Raw genomic sequence first — 16357 nt, forward strand, 5'->3', positions numbered from 1 at the left:
TTCATAAACATACCTTCTGACATCATACACGAACATTTACTGTACAGTCAGTCAGTTTAGCATACAAAAATCCTATCCCATTCATGGAGACAGCACAGCCTACAAACTGGCCTCCAACTGTTCCTTCCCCGTGAAGACAAAGGGGCGATCTTTATTACAAGTTTTGGCTTTATGATGCTAATGAAAGCAGCAACAATAGAGACCAAAACTCCTCTAAAACAATGGGAACTGCTAAAAATGTGTACAGATTTTATATGCAAGGCTGAAAAATCACCTATGCTATAATAAATGTATATCTGACGTAACACACATGCCCATCAAGGAGGCTGTAGCCAGGTATGGTTTGTCCCTTACATCCTGTTCCTGGAAAGAGATGATCTGCTGTGATGAGTCTGAGCTAACAGCTCTGCCCTGGGCCCTGTGTGTTGTGTGCCATAAACCTCTCCTGCTCCACAGTGGTTAGTGAATGCCTTTGTCGAAATGCCTTACTGTTTTTCTAAATGTGCAGAAACCTGTGGTATCCTAACCACGCCATCTGCTCCTCCTGCTTTACAGAGGTCTCTAAATACTCTTTACAGGTTCTATTTCACAGTGTATTGTTGTACTGCGGCCTATGGTGACCATCTTAGACAGCTACAGTGCCTCCTGAAAGTATTCACAGCGCTTCACTTTTTCCACATTTTGTTCCGTTTACAGCCTTATTCCAAAATGCATTAAATTCATTATTTTCCTCAAAATTCTACATCCAATACCCCATAATGACAACGTGAAAGTAGTTTGTTTGAAATATTTGCAAGTTTAATAAAAATCAAAAATCCCATGTACATAAGTATTCATAGTCTTTCATTCTTTCTCGCTCAACACCTTGCACCTGTTTGGGACTCCTTTACTACATCTATTATGTCTACTTATTAGGATTGCGCTGCACTTTATTTTTTGTATGCTTCAGGAGGTTTTCTAGATTGCCCTTGAGTGTTCAGCTGCCGATCCGTCATTTTGTTAGGGGTTCAGCGCTGAATATATTCTTTTATTATTCATAGCCTTTGCCATGACACTCAAAATTTGAGCTCAGGTACATCCTGTTTCCACTGGTCATCCTTGAGATTTTTCTACAACTTGATTGGACATGATTTGGTAAGGCACACACTCTATAGAAGGTCCCACAGTTAACAGTGCATGTTAGAGCACAAACCAAGCCATGAAGTCCAAGGATTTGTCTGTAGACCTCCGAGACAGAATTGTATCGAGGCACAGATCTGGGGAAGGGTACAGAAACATTTCTGCAGCATCGAAGGTCCCAGTGAGTGCAGTGGCCTCCATCATCCATAAATGAAAGCAGTTTGGAACCACCAGGACTCTTCCTAGAGGGAACCGCCTGGCCAAACTGAGCGGTCGGGGAAGAAGGGCCTTAGTCTGGGAGGTGACCAAGAACCTCCTGGTCGCTCCGACAGAGCTCCAGTGATTCTCTGGGGAGAGGAGAACCTTCCAGAAGAACAACCATCAGTGCAGCACTCCACCAATCAGGCCTGTATGGTAGAGTGACCAGAAAAAAGGCACTCTTTAGTAGAAGGCACATGAAGGCAGCTTGCCTGGAGTTTGCCAAAATGTACGTGAAGGACTCTCAGACCATGAGAAACAAACTTCTCTGGTCTGATGAAACAAAGATTGAACTCTTTGGCCTGAATGCCAAGCGTCATGTCTGGAGGAAACCAGGCACCGCTCATCACCTGACCAATACAATCCCTATAGTGAAGTATAGTGGTGGCAGCATCATGCTGTGGGAATGTTTTTCAGCGGCAGGATCTGGAAGACTAATCATGATCGAGGAAAAGATGAATGCAGCAATATACAGAGACATCCTTGAAGAAAACCTGTTCCAGAGTGCTCTGGACCTCAGACTGGGGCAAAGGTTCAACTTCCATCTTTCCATAGGATAATCACCTTAAGCACACAGCCAAGATAACAAAGGAGTGGCTACAGGACAAGTCTGGGAGTGTCCTTGAGTTGCCCACCCGGAGCCCAAACTTGATCTAGATTTGAACATCTCCACCCGGAGCCCAGACTTGATCCAGATTTGAACATCTCCAAAGAGACCTGAAAATTACTGTGCACTGACACTTCCCATCCAACCAGATGGAGCTTGAGAGGTCCTGCAAAGAAGAATGGGAGAAACTGCCCAAAAATTGGTGTGCCAAGCTTGTAGCATTATACTCAAATAGACTTGAAGCTGTAATTGGGGCCAAAGGTGCTTCAACAAAGTATTGAGCAAAGGCTGTGAATACTTCTGTACATGTGATTATTTTTGTTTTTTATTTGAAATCTTTGCAAATGTATTAAAAACAAACTTCACTTTCACGTTGTCATTATGGGGGGGTATTGTTTATAGAATTTTAAGGAAAATAATGAATTTAATCCATTTTGGAATAATTCTGTAACATAACAAAATGTGAAAAAATTGAAGTGATGTGAATACTTTCCGGATGCACTGTAGTCTCTCCTCCTTCTCTGTGATGTTTGTGAGTGACCTTGTAGGTCCTTCCTCACTGAATAATATTGTTACTGCAGTCTATGGTAACTTTGTCCTTCAAGGCCATCTACCCACCAGCTCTGCTGTGGATTGTAAGTACTACATGCTGGTAATCTCTCACTGTATATGCTCTGTACAGTGGGTCCAGGTGACCTAGTAGCATGCAGCCATTAATCTCCACTTCTCTATATCTGTTAACATTCCTAGTAAATAGTATTTCACAGTATGTTGTTGTACAGGGCGACTCGAAATTGCGTCCTGGCGCCTGGGTTTGCCGCAATTCTGCCTGGAATTTCAAAACCCGCTGTCAAATCTCACATCCTTTCAACGGGACCTAAAAAAAGTGGGGAGAATCTGCCATGATTGTCCAAATCACACTGCAGTGGTGGCAGAATTGCCCCACGTTTTTAGGCGCCATTGAAATGAATGGCATCTGAACACACAGATGTGCGATTTGACATTAACAGCAGGTTTTAAAATGTAAATTTCAAATGCCTTTATGTAAAGGGAGCCTAATCACCCAGCACACTTTAGCTGTTCATTTCAGGGCTGTCAAGGCTGAGCTGTGAATTGGGCAGCATTTTTTTTATATGAAATTCCCCCCCAAAAAAAATGTAAAAATCAAACTTTTTTATCATTTTAGGCCAATTTGTTTTCTGCTACATATTTTTGGTAAAAAAAAATCACAATAAGCGTATTTTGATTGGTTTGCGCAAAAGTTATTGCATTTACTAACTAAGGGAAAGATTTCTGTCGTTTTTGGTGTTTTTTTTTTTTTTTAACGAGTAATGGCGGCGATCTGCGATTTTTTTTTTTTTTGATCCTTTGACCCTTAACTGACATTTTTGGGGTTACCAGTGACATTTCTACAGTAATCAGTGCTATAAATATGCACTGTTACTGTAAAAATTACACTGGCAGGGAAGGGATTAATTTTATTGGAGAGGGAGGGGTTAATGTATGCCTGGTGCTTACTAACGTGTGTGGGGGGAGGTGACTGAGTGACACAGGGACAGATCTCAGGTTCAGCTATGCTGAACCCTGCAATCTGACCCTGCCTGTCACTTCAGAGATCCGCCCGCTCTGTTTACACAAGTGGGCGGATCTCCAGACTTGATTCCCCGACGATCGGGGAAGAGCAGCGGCGATCGCCGCTGCTCCTCCCCTGGCCCGACTCCCGCTGTGACTGAAAACAGTGGGAGCGAGCCTCTGGCGGCGCGCGCGCGCCGCCGAGGAGGGGGAGTGTCTTCCGACGTAGGTCTACGTCGTCAGACCTACAAGAGCCACTTTGCCGCAGTAGAGCTCTAGTGAGCAGCGGCAAAGTGGTTAATGGAAAGCTTATGGGGAGGCAGACCACAAGCCTACTTGCATTTTTAGTGTTTTTTCTGGGAAAAACCCAAAAACACAAGTTCTGAGTGGACTGCCTCTTCGAAAGCCTTACACTTCATACTTGTTCACATGCTGTAAAAAATATGCTGCGTATATTGCTGTGTATGTATACTGTTCTCTCCAGCCTAGTCTGAATCTGCAGTGGGCCTTGGGGGGGGGGACCTAGACCTCGGGGTCTAGTCTCTGCCTCAACAATTCCCTTCAGGGTATCTTTTTCCCTCTTCCCTTGGTTGTTGGGGGTGGGGGAGGGAAGGGTGGGGTGGGGTGCTCTTTGTATAGGAGGCTACTGACTTGTTCTTCCTATCTGTTTCAGGTGACTCTGTGGGTTCCCCTCCAGGGGTTTTTGTCAGTTCTTTTGGATTATTCCTTGACTTTCTCAGAGAATGTTCAATGTATTAACCTTACACGCATGGTTGCTTTCTCGTTATCCTTTTTTCTTCCTAGGATTTTGTTTCAATCACCTTAACCAGGACTTAGTTTTACCACCTTTTTTATTTATTTATTTATTTTTTTCTTGTTCTGCTCCATTACATCCTGTAGATATTCCCTTCATTGTCTAGATGTGGGATAAGCGGTTTGCTTTTCACTCCCAGCTGTCACTCCAACTCTGATACCTGTCCAGGAGTGAGAGCTTCTAGTTGCTGTCTGAGTCTTTGATGCTCTTCGCCCATGGTTTATTGGTTGTGGTGCTCGCCCCTCAGTTGGGACTGCTTTTGGACATCCCAGGGTTAATTAATTCTGTGTTCTATACTGTACGTTTAAGAAAATAGAATTTTTGACCTGCCTGTAATATCTGATTCTTAGAGTACAGAACACCAGTCCCTGCCCTCTGTTTATGATCTCCCTATTGCTTGCTAACAATGGAGGCTACCTGTGTGTAGGAGGGGTTATATGGGGGATGTCTCTACAGCTTTTTCTTTTAGCCAGTGTCCAGTCATCTGTGACAATACATAACTCAATTTAATGAATACTGCATCTTGTTCTGTAGTCCTAGAAACATATATTTATAGTAATTTCTGATCCTTCCTCACTGCTAGAAATGTGTTTTTGTATCTTGGTTGAAGATATTGAACAGAACTTCCTGTAAGGACGGGAGGGGATAGGAAATCTTTCCAGCAGGGACACAGATCCCCAAAAAACCTGACAAACAACCTGTGTGATGTTCACTTTTTTATATCACTTTTTATGTGGGGGGGGGGGGGGAGAGAATTGGTTAGGTTTGTGTTGTTTTTTTTTTTTTTTTTTTTTTTTTTTTTTCAATTTCTCTATCTATACAAAATGAGGTGGACTTAAAGCGGAGTTCCAGCCATTTACTCACCTGTCCAACGGTCCAGCGATGCGGCCGCCGGAAGCCTCGATCCTCTCCCTCGGCTCCGGCATCACTGCTGTGGGCACCCGGCTGTTACAGTTTGCGGCTTCACAGCCGGGTACCCACTGCGCATGCGCGAGTCGCGCTGCGCGCCGTGATTGGCCGGCAATCTTCTGGGACCTCTGACGTGTCCCAGAAGATTGCAGGGAGGGAGGGGGAGAGGAGAACTTCCGCTCAGGGCGCCGCGGCGCTCCGAGTGGAAGTGGGAGCGGGTACCTGTCAAAACTAGGTACCCGCTCCCCCCCCCAAAAAATGACATGCCAAATGTGGCATGTCGGGGGGTCAGGACTCCCTAAAGCGGAAGTTCCACTTTTGGGTGGAACTCCGCTTTAAGGACTTTATGAGAACAACGATGATAGACAACTGCAGATCTCTTGTAACAGGATTGTGCCAGTACCTCCACAAAACAAGTTCAAAGAATTCTACTATTCAAAACTGTTGATGGTACCAAAGCCCATTGGCGATATTCACCCTATTGGAAAAAGAATAAGGTGCGCTTGAACAAGCGCACCTTATTCTTTTTCCATTTCACATCACTCCACCCAGGTTGGAGTTTCGGTAGCAGCTGATAACCCCATCTTTTTTGTTTGCGCACCTTTTTCACAATTTATTTTGCAGATATTCACCCTATTCCAGTCTAAAAATGCTTTCAAATTCCAAAATTCCACATGTTCCAGATTTTCGGTCAGGTAAACCATTTCCAAAAATCTGCCCCCCGGCCCTTACTTCGTCTGGAATTATTTTTTTTCTTCCAGAGAAGAAAATGCTCTCTGAGCTCATGCTCAAAAATGAAGGTCAAAGAGACATTGCACAATGAGATTCTCCTTGAGAGTCCTAGGTCTCATGGTAGCCTCCTAGAAGGCTGTGCCATTCACCTGATTTCTTTTAAGACTGCTACAAGACAATATCTCGTTGACCTGAAACAAACCTGCTCCTTCAGTCGACCTACCTATGCTTCTGCTCAGCCAAGCAAAAATATCCTAGCTTAGTGGATCTCCAGCCCACCAGCCTTAACAATGGGGGATGCTTTCCATATCACTGGAAAGTAATAACAGATTGGTCTTTCAAGCTGGGGATGAGTGTTACAATACCTCACAGTGCTCATTGGCGGAAGCCAAGCATCCCATTTAAATCCTGGAGCTCAGAGCATTAAAGATGGCTCTGCAACACTGGAACCTCCTTCTGCAAGGAAACTCAATCAAGGTGCGGTCAGACAGTGTCCCAGCTGTGGCCTATATTAACCACCATGGGGGCAACAGGAGTTCTACAGTCTTGAAGGAAGCAAGCAAGATCTTGTCATGGATGAGAGACTCGCTGTCTAGCAGTCTCTGGAGCTTATGGATCTAAAGAGGTGGTAATGCTCTTTTGAAGGTTTCAAAAGATGAAGTGATTGATCATTTCCAAAATGTTAAACATATTGGGCTAACTCGATAGTTGTATTAGCCACGTCTGTATTAAGTTGAAAATATGCTGAAATAAGTGCTACAGAAACCTCTGAGCATTAACCTAAAAAGTTTTAAAGATAGTAGAAAACGTCTCTGCTTTTAAATGTTAGGTGCATTCAGAAGTACCATTGCTGATTTAGTTGGCGTGTTAAGCAAGACACTCATACAAATCATTTGTTTAGACCAAGGGCTGGACAAGATACCGCTATTTGGAGACGTTTGTCCTTCTGTGAAAACCTATAAGCAAGTAATGAGTTTTCTCTGGACCTTGATACTGAGTATGTTGGACACTAGTGGTTTTCTAAAGATGGGCTGTAATGCTTGAGAAAATCAAGTTTTGTCAAGCACCAAGTAGCCTCTGAGCCATTAACAACTTCAATACTGGGCACATTCACCCTCTTCCTACCCAGCCCAATTTTCAGTGCTTTTGCACTTTGAATGATGATTGTGCTTTCATGCAACGCTGTACCCAAATTACATTTTATCATTTTTGAGACCGCTTTCTTTTGGTGGTATTTATTCATCACTGGTTTTAAGGGTATCATTTAGTTTACCTCTTACCTTAATTCAGCATTCTCAGAGACCGCCCGGGGAGTGCTATACACAGACAGATTACAATCAAGGTCGGTACAACACAACTTTTATTTCCCGATTTCCTCTCTTATAGGGTAAAAGACAAAGCTACAATACAGGATGTGATAAGACAGAAGGGTGTCACTTAATTATTTGATAGTTTTATATAAGGACACAGTCAACATAACAGGGTGTGTTTGTTAACCCCCAAAAATACACCTTCATTTTATAATTGCGTATCTAAACCCTTTCCATAAATGTTCCTATAAACCTATTGTGTTCTTGTTCCTAATGATTTTGCAAATAGTTGTGGTTAAGCAAAACAAGCAACACTTCCCATTTTCTATGCAAGCCATTTCTGGAATACATACTGTTACACAAAATCTTAAGCTTTAGTTCTCCAGTCTTAGTTCCATAAAGCATTGCAAGTACATGTAAATAATTAACTTCTGCATAAAATCCATATTCAGAGAGACCAATATCCTGTCACTGGGGTTTTTTTTTTTTTTGTTATTTTAGTTTTTGTTAGAAAAGTTTGTAATTAAGTAATTTTTCTCCTTCACTGATGCGCGCTGATGATTAACCCAGCTTGGTGGGTCAGGTTGGTCAGGCAAAAGACGCACAATAAGTAGTGGAAGTATAGGAGTTTGATGACTAGGAGTTCCAAGTGTTGAGACCCCCCCCACCGGGCTCCATGGAGGGTTTTTTCTTTCATAAACCATGTTACAGTGCACCCGGAAAGTATTCACAGCCCTTCGCCTTTTCCAAATTTTGTTATGTTACAGCCTTTTTCCAAAATGGATTAAATTCATTATTTTCCTTTAAAATTCTACAAATATACCTCCTAATGACAATGTGAAAGAAGTTTGTTTTGAAATCTTTGCAAATTTCTTAAAAAAAAAAAAAAAAAAATCACATGTACATAAGTATTCACAGACTTTGCCATGACACTCAAAATTGAGCTCAGGTGTATCCTGTTTCCACTGATCATCCTTGAGATGTTTCTACAACTTGATTGGCGTTTATCTGTAGTAAATTCAGTTGATTGGACATGATTTGGAAAGGCACACACCTGCCTATAATAGATCCCACAGTTAACTGTGCATGTCAGAGCACAAACCAAGCCATGAAGTCCATGGAATTGTCTGTGGACCTCCGAGACAGGATTGTATGGATGCACAGATCTGGGAAAGGGTACAGAAAAATGTCTGCAGCATTGAAAGCCCCAATGATCAGTGTCCTTCATCATCATCTGTAAATGGAAGAAGTTTGAAACCACCAGGACCCTTCCTAGATCGGGCCGCCCGGCCAAACTGAGCGATCGGGGGGGGGGGAGGGCCTTAGAGAGGTGACCAAGAACCAGATGGTCGCTCTGACAGAGCTCCAGCATTTCTCTGTAGAGAGAGGAGAACCTTCCAGAAGAACCATCCCTGCAGCACTCATCAGGCCTATATGATAGAGTGGCCAGAAGGAAGCCACTTCTCAGTAAAAGGCACATGACAGCCCACCTGGTGTATGCCAAAAAGCACCTGAAGGACTCTGACCATGAGAAAAAAATTCTCTGGTCTGATGAAACAAAGATTGAGCTTGTTGGCCTGTATGGCGAGCGTCCTGTCTGCAAGAAACAAGGCACCGCTTATCACATGGTAATTTTCATCCCTTTGTGTTGGCAGCATCATGCTGTTGGGATGCTTTTCAGTGGCAGGAACTGGGAGACTAGCCAGGATCGAGGGACAGATGAATGCAGCAATGTACATAGACATCCTTGATAAAAACCTGCTCCAGAGGACTCTGAACCTCAGACTGGAGCGAAGGTTCATCTTCCAACTGACTGAGTGGGCTAACCTTTTAGGCTGTGACTTGGAGGGAGTACAGATCCCCCCCTACCTTTGCTGAGCTGGGGGACCAGCTGGTCCAGGGGCTGAAGTTTATCTGTGATTCCTCTTTGCATGTGGCTCCCCTAGTGGCTCAGCTCTGTTTCGACAGTGGTCCTTCGGCGTGTCTATTTGGCTCAGATGCTGGTCTGTGAACCTGACTTTTAAAAAGACCTTGACTGATCTTCCCGTTTAAGGAGCTCGCCTTCTTGGTGCTACCCTGGATGACATCCTTAAAGGTCTCACGGGGGGGGGGGGAGGAGGAGTACTCTTCTTCCACAGGCTACTAAGGGCAAGGATCCTCGTCGCAGACGTGAGTCCTCCTCCTCGGCTCATAAGAAGTTTTTTTTGAACCCTCAGGGTTGACTGACAAGGTATCAAAGCCCTTCAGGGCCTCCTCTGGAGGATCCAAGTGAGCTTGGTCTGGCAAGTCAAGAGCAGGCTTCTCCAGACCCGAGTACAAGGCCCCTTCAGCATGAAGGTGCGCCCTCACCTGTATCTGGGGTGGGGGGGACGTCTTTGCTGGTTCCCGGACCCATGGACTTCCCCGGTTCAAGACTAGTGGGTCCAGGAAATCATACAGTGTGGCTACAAGATCGAGTTTAGTTCTTATCCTCCAGAAAGGTGTTTTTTTTTTTTCCTTCCAACGTGCGACTGTCCCTGGTCTGCTTACCGCCACTCTTTGGGGCGGTGCAAGACCTTTTACTTCAAGAATTGATTTGTCCCGGTTCCAACTTCGGAATGTTTTCAGGGGTTTTACTCAAACCTGTTTACAGTGCCCAGAAAGGAAGGCAAGGTGGTTCCAATCCTGGACCTCAAGGTGCTGAACTGCTTGTGCAGGCGCAGGAAGTTCAGAATGGAGTCTGTTCGCACGGTGGTGGCTTCCCTGCATCAGGGGGGTTTTCTTGCCTCCATCGACAGCAAGGACACTTACCTTCACATTCCAATATGTGTCGGTCACCAGCACTTCCTCCGCTTTGCTGTGGGAGAGGAGCATTATCAGTTTGTAGAGTTACCCTTTGGTCTCGCCTCCGCTCCTCGGGTCTTCACAAAAGTGTTGGCTCCAGTGCTAGCATTGTTGCGTCAGCAGGGAATCGCGGTCCTGGGCTACTTGGACATAATTATCTGCGAACAGAGTCTCCTATTGCGCTGGTGGAAAACCTGGAGATCTCCATACAGACTCTGAGTAAGTTCAGAAGTCGGCCTTGGTTTCTTCCATGAAACTAGACTATCTGGGTCTGATTCTGGACTCTGGCTTTAGCCAGAGTACTCCTTCCTCTGGACAAACTCCAGAAACTGCAGGCTGCAATTCGCCTCCTTTCCAGCAGATGGTCATTCCTGATGGTGTCTACCTTCGAGGCGGACCTGTTTGCTTGGTTCCATATGAGGTCCCTGCAAGGGAAATTCTGATCAAATGGGACAAGACTCGGCAGTCTCTGGACAACCAAGTCCAGCTGAGCCGGGCTGCATAAGGGTCCCTGAGCTCGTGGCTTCGTTCTCCTCTGGCAGGGAAGATCCTTCCTCCCCTTGTATTGGATGGTGATAACAACAGATGCCAGCCTGTCAGGGTGGGGAGGCGTTGTCGAAAAATTCTGCCCAGGGGTTCTAAACTCTGGAAGAGTCTAGACTGCCGATCAATATCCTAGAGCTCCGAGCAATCAGACGTGCCTGGAACATTGGACGGATCATCTCAAGGATGTCCAGTTGCATATTCAATCCGACAATGCCACAGCTGTGGCTTATTTCAATCACCAAGGGGGCACAAGAAGTATCCTGGTGGCTCTGGAGGTAGCTGCCATTCTCAGGTGGGCAGAACGTTCATTCCCTTTTTTCTCCGCCGTACACATTCCTGGTGTGGAAAACTGGCAGGCGGATTACCTCAGTTGGCAGGTGTTGGACCAGAAAGAATGGTCTCTTCATCTTGAGGTGTTTGTCTCAGTTGTGTCTCTGCTGGGGCACCCCCGAGGGGGGGGTCTATTGGCGTCTCGGCTCCACAGAAAGGTGCAGAGGTTCGTGGCACGGTCACAGGATCCTCTAACGGATGCCACAAACGCGCTGGTGGCCCCGTGGGGTCCTTATTGTCTGATTTACGCCTTCCTTCCTCTCAAGCTTCTGCCAAGACTTCTACGCAGGATCGAGGCAGAGGGGATTCCAATCATCTTATTGGCCCTGGACTGGCCTTGCCGGGCTTGGTACGTTGATCTGGTTCTGCTGGTCGCCGAAGTTCCTTGGAAGCTTCATCTCAGGGAGGATCTGCTGTCCCAAGGGCCAATCTTACACCCTGCTTTATAGTCATTGGCTTTGACAGCTTGGCTGTTGAAAGTCAAGTACTGAAGGGGTTGGTATGAATCGGTTATTCCAACCCTGTTAAAAGCTAGTAAACCTACTTATACGAAGATCTACTATCGTACGTGGAAGATGTACATCGCGTGGTGCGAGTCCCTTGGGGTTCATCCTCGCTCCTTCTCTGTGGCTCGGATCTTGACCTTCCTTCACGGGGGGTTGAACAGAAATTGGCCTTGAGTATTATGGCCAGGTGTCGGCTTTGGCAGTCTTCTTTCAACGACCCTTGGGCACACACTCCCTGGTGCGTACCTTTCTTCATGGTGTTCGCCATTTGGTTCCTCCAGTGCGGTCTCCGTTGCCACCTTGGGACCTCAATTTGGTGCTTTCGGTCCTCCAGAAGTTTACCTTTGAGTTTCTTCGGGAGATTCCCTTGTTTAAGCTGTCTCACAAGGTGGGAATGAAGACATTGTGTTGACTGGCGGCGTTACCCTGTCGTTCACCTTACTTGGTGGTTCAGAGATCAGGAGGTTCTTCACCCCTGTCCATCATTTCTTCCAAAGGTTGTCTCTGATTTCCGTTTTGAACAAAGACATTGTGTTGCCTTCCCTGTGTCCCAGGCCAAAACCTCCTAAGAAAATTGTCTTGCATGCCTTGGATGGGGTTTGGGCAATTGGGGTGTACCTGGCAGCTATGGAGTCTTTTAGGAACACTATTTGTGCTTACGGATGGGTCTCGGATAGGGTTGTCTGCTTCCTCTGTGACCATTCCCAGATGGATCAGACAGATGGTGATTCAGGCCTATTCCATCAGGGGTCAGGTTCCTCCTTTCCCTATCGAGGCACACTCTATTTGGGCACTCAGTGCCTCCTGGCCCTCCGTCATCAGGTGTCCGTGATACAGGTTTGCAAGGCAGCCACCTGGTCGTCGGTGCACACTTTTACAAAGTTCTATAAAGAGGATGTGTTGGCATCTGCGGATGCCTCTTTTGCCCGCAAGGTTTTGCAGGCTGCTGTTTAGAGGACTTGGTCTTCTTTGAGGGTGTATTATTTTTTTTTCAGGTGGGCTCCAGTTGTTTTGGTTGAGTCCCTGTTATCTTGTATATGTATATATAAATAACACAAAAGAGAAACTCATTACCAGTCCCTGCGCAGATCCTGGAGATTAATTCTCAAGCTGGGGAACCTTGTAGTTTGGCCAGCGGTGAAATACATGAGTAAAAGTGTGGCAGCTCTCTTAACCCTCCATGGGATATGAGGCAGAGAAACTAGGCAGAAAACAAAGCGCGCACACCGCCCTAGTGTAACACCATTTAATGAAAACAAGTAGTGTCATGCATGGAAATGATATCCCCTGATCTGATGTGTGTAGGGTACTCTCCTCCTTTCTGGCGGCTCAGCTGTTCGTTCCCGCACTGATAAGTGGATAACATCCAGCTAAGGCAACCACCTCGGATGACTCAAGGTAGCTCAATGCGGTGCGCCTGCGCACGGTCCAGCTGCTCGCTGCACGCTCTGCAAGAGCCGGATACTGTAGCCAACAGTGCGGTTACACAGAGGGGAGAGCCCCGATCAGGACCCAGGACATGACATTCATGGGGTTGCTAAAGACAACGTTTCGGAGGCGTGGCCTCCTTCTTCAGGTCTCAACACCCCAACAATCTCATATATATAGTAATATAGCGGCTCCTCCCCTCACAGTTTCTTAAAGGGACATAGCAATAACAAGCCTGTAATCAAGGGCAATCATATCAAAACATTAATATGTATCCATAAATTGTACAATTTTGATAAAAATTAATGACTAAATATACACTGTCTGCTACAGTATCTCTTGCAGAGCGTGCAGCGAGCGGCTGGACCGTGCGCAGGCGCACCGCATTGAGCTACCTTGAGTCATCCGAGGTGGTTGTAAATTGTACAATTTTGATAAAAATTAATGACTAAATATACACTGTCTGCTACAGTATCTCTTGCAAAGCGTGCAGCGAGCGGCTGGACCGTGCGCAGGCGCACCGCATTGAGCTACCTTGAGTCATCCGAGGTGGTTGCCTTAGCTGGACGTTATCCACTTATCAGTGCGGGAACGAACAGCTGAGCCGCTGGCAAGGAGGAGAGTACCCTACACACATCAGATCAGGGGATATAATTTCCATGCATGACACTATACTTGTTTGTGAGTACCTGTTTTTATGGCTCTAATTATTTTCATTAAATGGTGTTACACTAGGGCGGTGTGCGCTCTCTTTCTTTTGCTTTCTGCCTAGTATATATAAATAAAAATGTGAAAGATTGCTGCTAGCTGTAACGCTCCTGCGTTTTTAGTATAGGCTGGATTTGCAGCTGCAAAATCTCCACTCAGTAGTCATGTAGAGATGTGTTGAATACCAGATCCAACTCTCCAGGACTCATCACCGTGGGCCTGTCAGCTTCAACATACAGATATATACACACTCAATGAGATGTTCCTGGAGTGATAGGATGTATATGATAGTATGAAGGTGATGTGCTGAAGGGACAGGTGTGAACAGTGACAAGGATGGTAATCACTTGATAGGTTTGTATAGGAGAGTTCAAGATGGTATTTAGGAATGCAGATAGGTTAGTATCGAGTATGCTAATAGGTGGTGAGGACAGCAGATGACAAATACAGGATAGACTAACCCAGTGCAAGGATAGATAGTAGTAGACAGGAGAGCTAGCAATCTATGCAGCAGTGCAAATGATAGATGGTAGTAGGCTGAAGAGCTAGCAATCTATGTAACAGTGCAGATGATAGGATAGTATAGATAGGTAGTAACAGTCCTTAATGTGCATAGATAGTGCAATAAGGTTATGGAGGGTTCCCCTGCGGGGTACTTATCACTTGTAATGTTAGTAGTTTAGAGAGGTCCAGTAGATAAGGGATGATCCGGTAGCGAGATACAGGGATCAGTAGCGAGGTTCCGGTCTGCTCCAGGTAAAGGGAATAGCTGGAGGTTCCGATCGAGAGACAGGCTTGAAAGCATGTGGATAACAAGGAAGTTTGAATGAACAATGTGAGTGAGACCGCCGGCGGTTGAAATAGCCGCTCTGCGGCGCTCAGCAGTGACATCATCGTTCTTAAAGGTATATGCGTACCACCTGAAGAGAAAGGTGGGACGCATTACAGAGGAAAGTGGTGATTAAGGGTACCGGAGGTACCGGAATCTTACACTAGCTCATCCAAGACTAATGGCAAACCTTAAGTGGATAAATGATAGTGCTGCGCTGTCTATGTGTTATTAAAATTATACCACAAGCTACTTATTTGCGGGAATTCCTATACACCATCATCACTCTATTTAGAGAGAGACAATAAACGTGCAAGAGACTATAAAAAGATAACCTTCAAAGTGCACTGTGCATTAGTGTAAAATTACAAAATAACAAACTCATATTGCACAAACCGGGGATAAACATAAAAATTGTGATCTAGCATGCATTGACAAAGTCCATAATATAAAAACCTGAGGGATATTCCTTCACCATAAATCAGAAAGATTGTGTGTGAATTATTCTTATCTTCATCCAATGTGTCACCACTGTGCTTACTAGCCTCTCACCTTAACCACTTCCCGCCCAACATATAGCAGAATGAAGGCCGGAAAGTGGTTAAGTTATCCTGACTGGGCGTCCTATGACCTCCAGCAGGAAAAGCCGCTCACGCGAACAATCCCAGCTGGTCACATCATAACCAGGAAGTGCCATTTATCGGCTTTCCGCCATTCGCGCTGACAAGGCACGAGTAGAGGAGAGCCAATCGGGGATCTCCTGACGGTGGGGGGGGGGGTCTGCGCTGATATTCAGCGCATTGATTAAGTGTGCAGACCCATCAGGGGTTCCCACTAGAGCCCACCAGGGGTGTCAAGTGCCTATTGCAATCAGTGCCCATTAGTAATGCATGTCAGTGCCTTATCAGTGCTGCCTATTAGTGCCATCTATCAGTTACCATCAGTGCCACCAACAGTGCCCATCAGTGCTGTCTATCAGTGCCCATCAATGTTGTATATCGGTGCCGCCTATCAGTGCCCATGCCTCATCAGTGCTCGTCAGTGCAGGAGAAAACTTATTTGCAAAATTTTTAACATAAACAAAAACTTTTTTCTTTATTTGTTTAGCAAAAAAGAAAACCCAGAGCTGATCAAATACCACCAAAAGAAAGCTCTATTTGTAGGAAAAAAATGTTGTTTGGGTACAGCGTTGCATGGCCGTGCAATTATAATTCAAAGCGTGACAGCGCTAAAAGCTGAAAATTGGCCTGGGCAGGAAGGGGATGAAAGTGCCCTATATTGAAGTGGTTAATTATGCTTGAGCAAAAAATCCCCAATGGAACTGCTATACGTCTTGTTTGCCACTAGATGGCCTCTATATTTGTATACTTTCCCAATGCTTAGCCAGCATTCATGAATGATTAATAATCTCAGGGATTTCCACAGATCCTCTTACCATTTATAAAGTGGGGATATAAGAAGAATACTCTCATAGTGTAGTATGTAAACGATTTATTTAGAAAAAAGCTGCTAAAAACTTGCATACAAGAACAGCGTATCCAGCATTTGTTTTGTGAGCGCCGTGCTCATTACATTGACGGTGATGAAGGAACATATCTAAACTACAAGGCAACCCTATGAATAAATTTAAGAGAATTTTAAAAAAGTGGTCCATCTAGTTTTAAAAAGAGGGATAATAGACAAAGAAGCTAAGTACCTGGTTCTGGTAGCTTATCGAACACCAATTATATATTCATTACCGAAGATGCATAAATACAAAGCTAATCCACCACCAAGAACGATAGTAAACGGGATCGGTTCATTGACTGCTAGAATGGGCCATTATGTACACACGTTCCTACAACCGGTAGAACAAAATACAAAGGC

The sequence above is a fragment of the Pelophylax lessonae genome (genome assembly GCF_965119305.1).
Source record: "Pelophylax lessonae genome assembly, chromosome: 1".
NCBI lineage: Eukaryota > Metazoa > Chordata > Amphibia > Anura > Ranidae > Pelophylax > Pelophylax lessonae.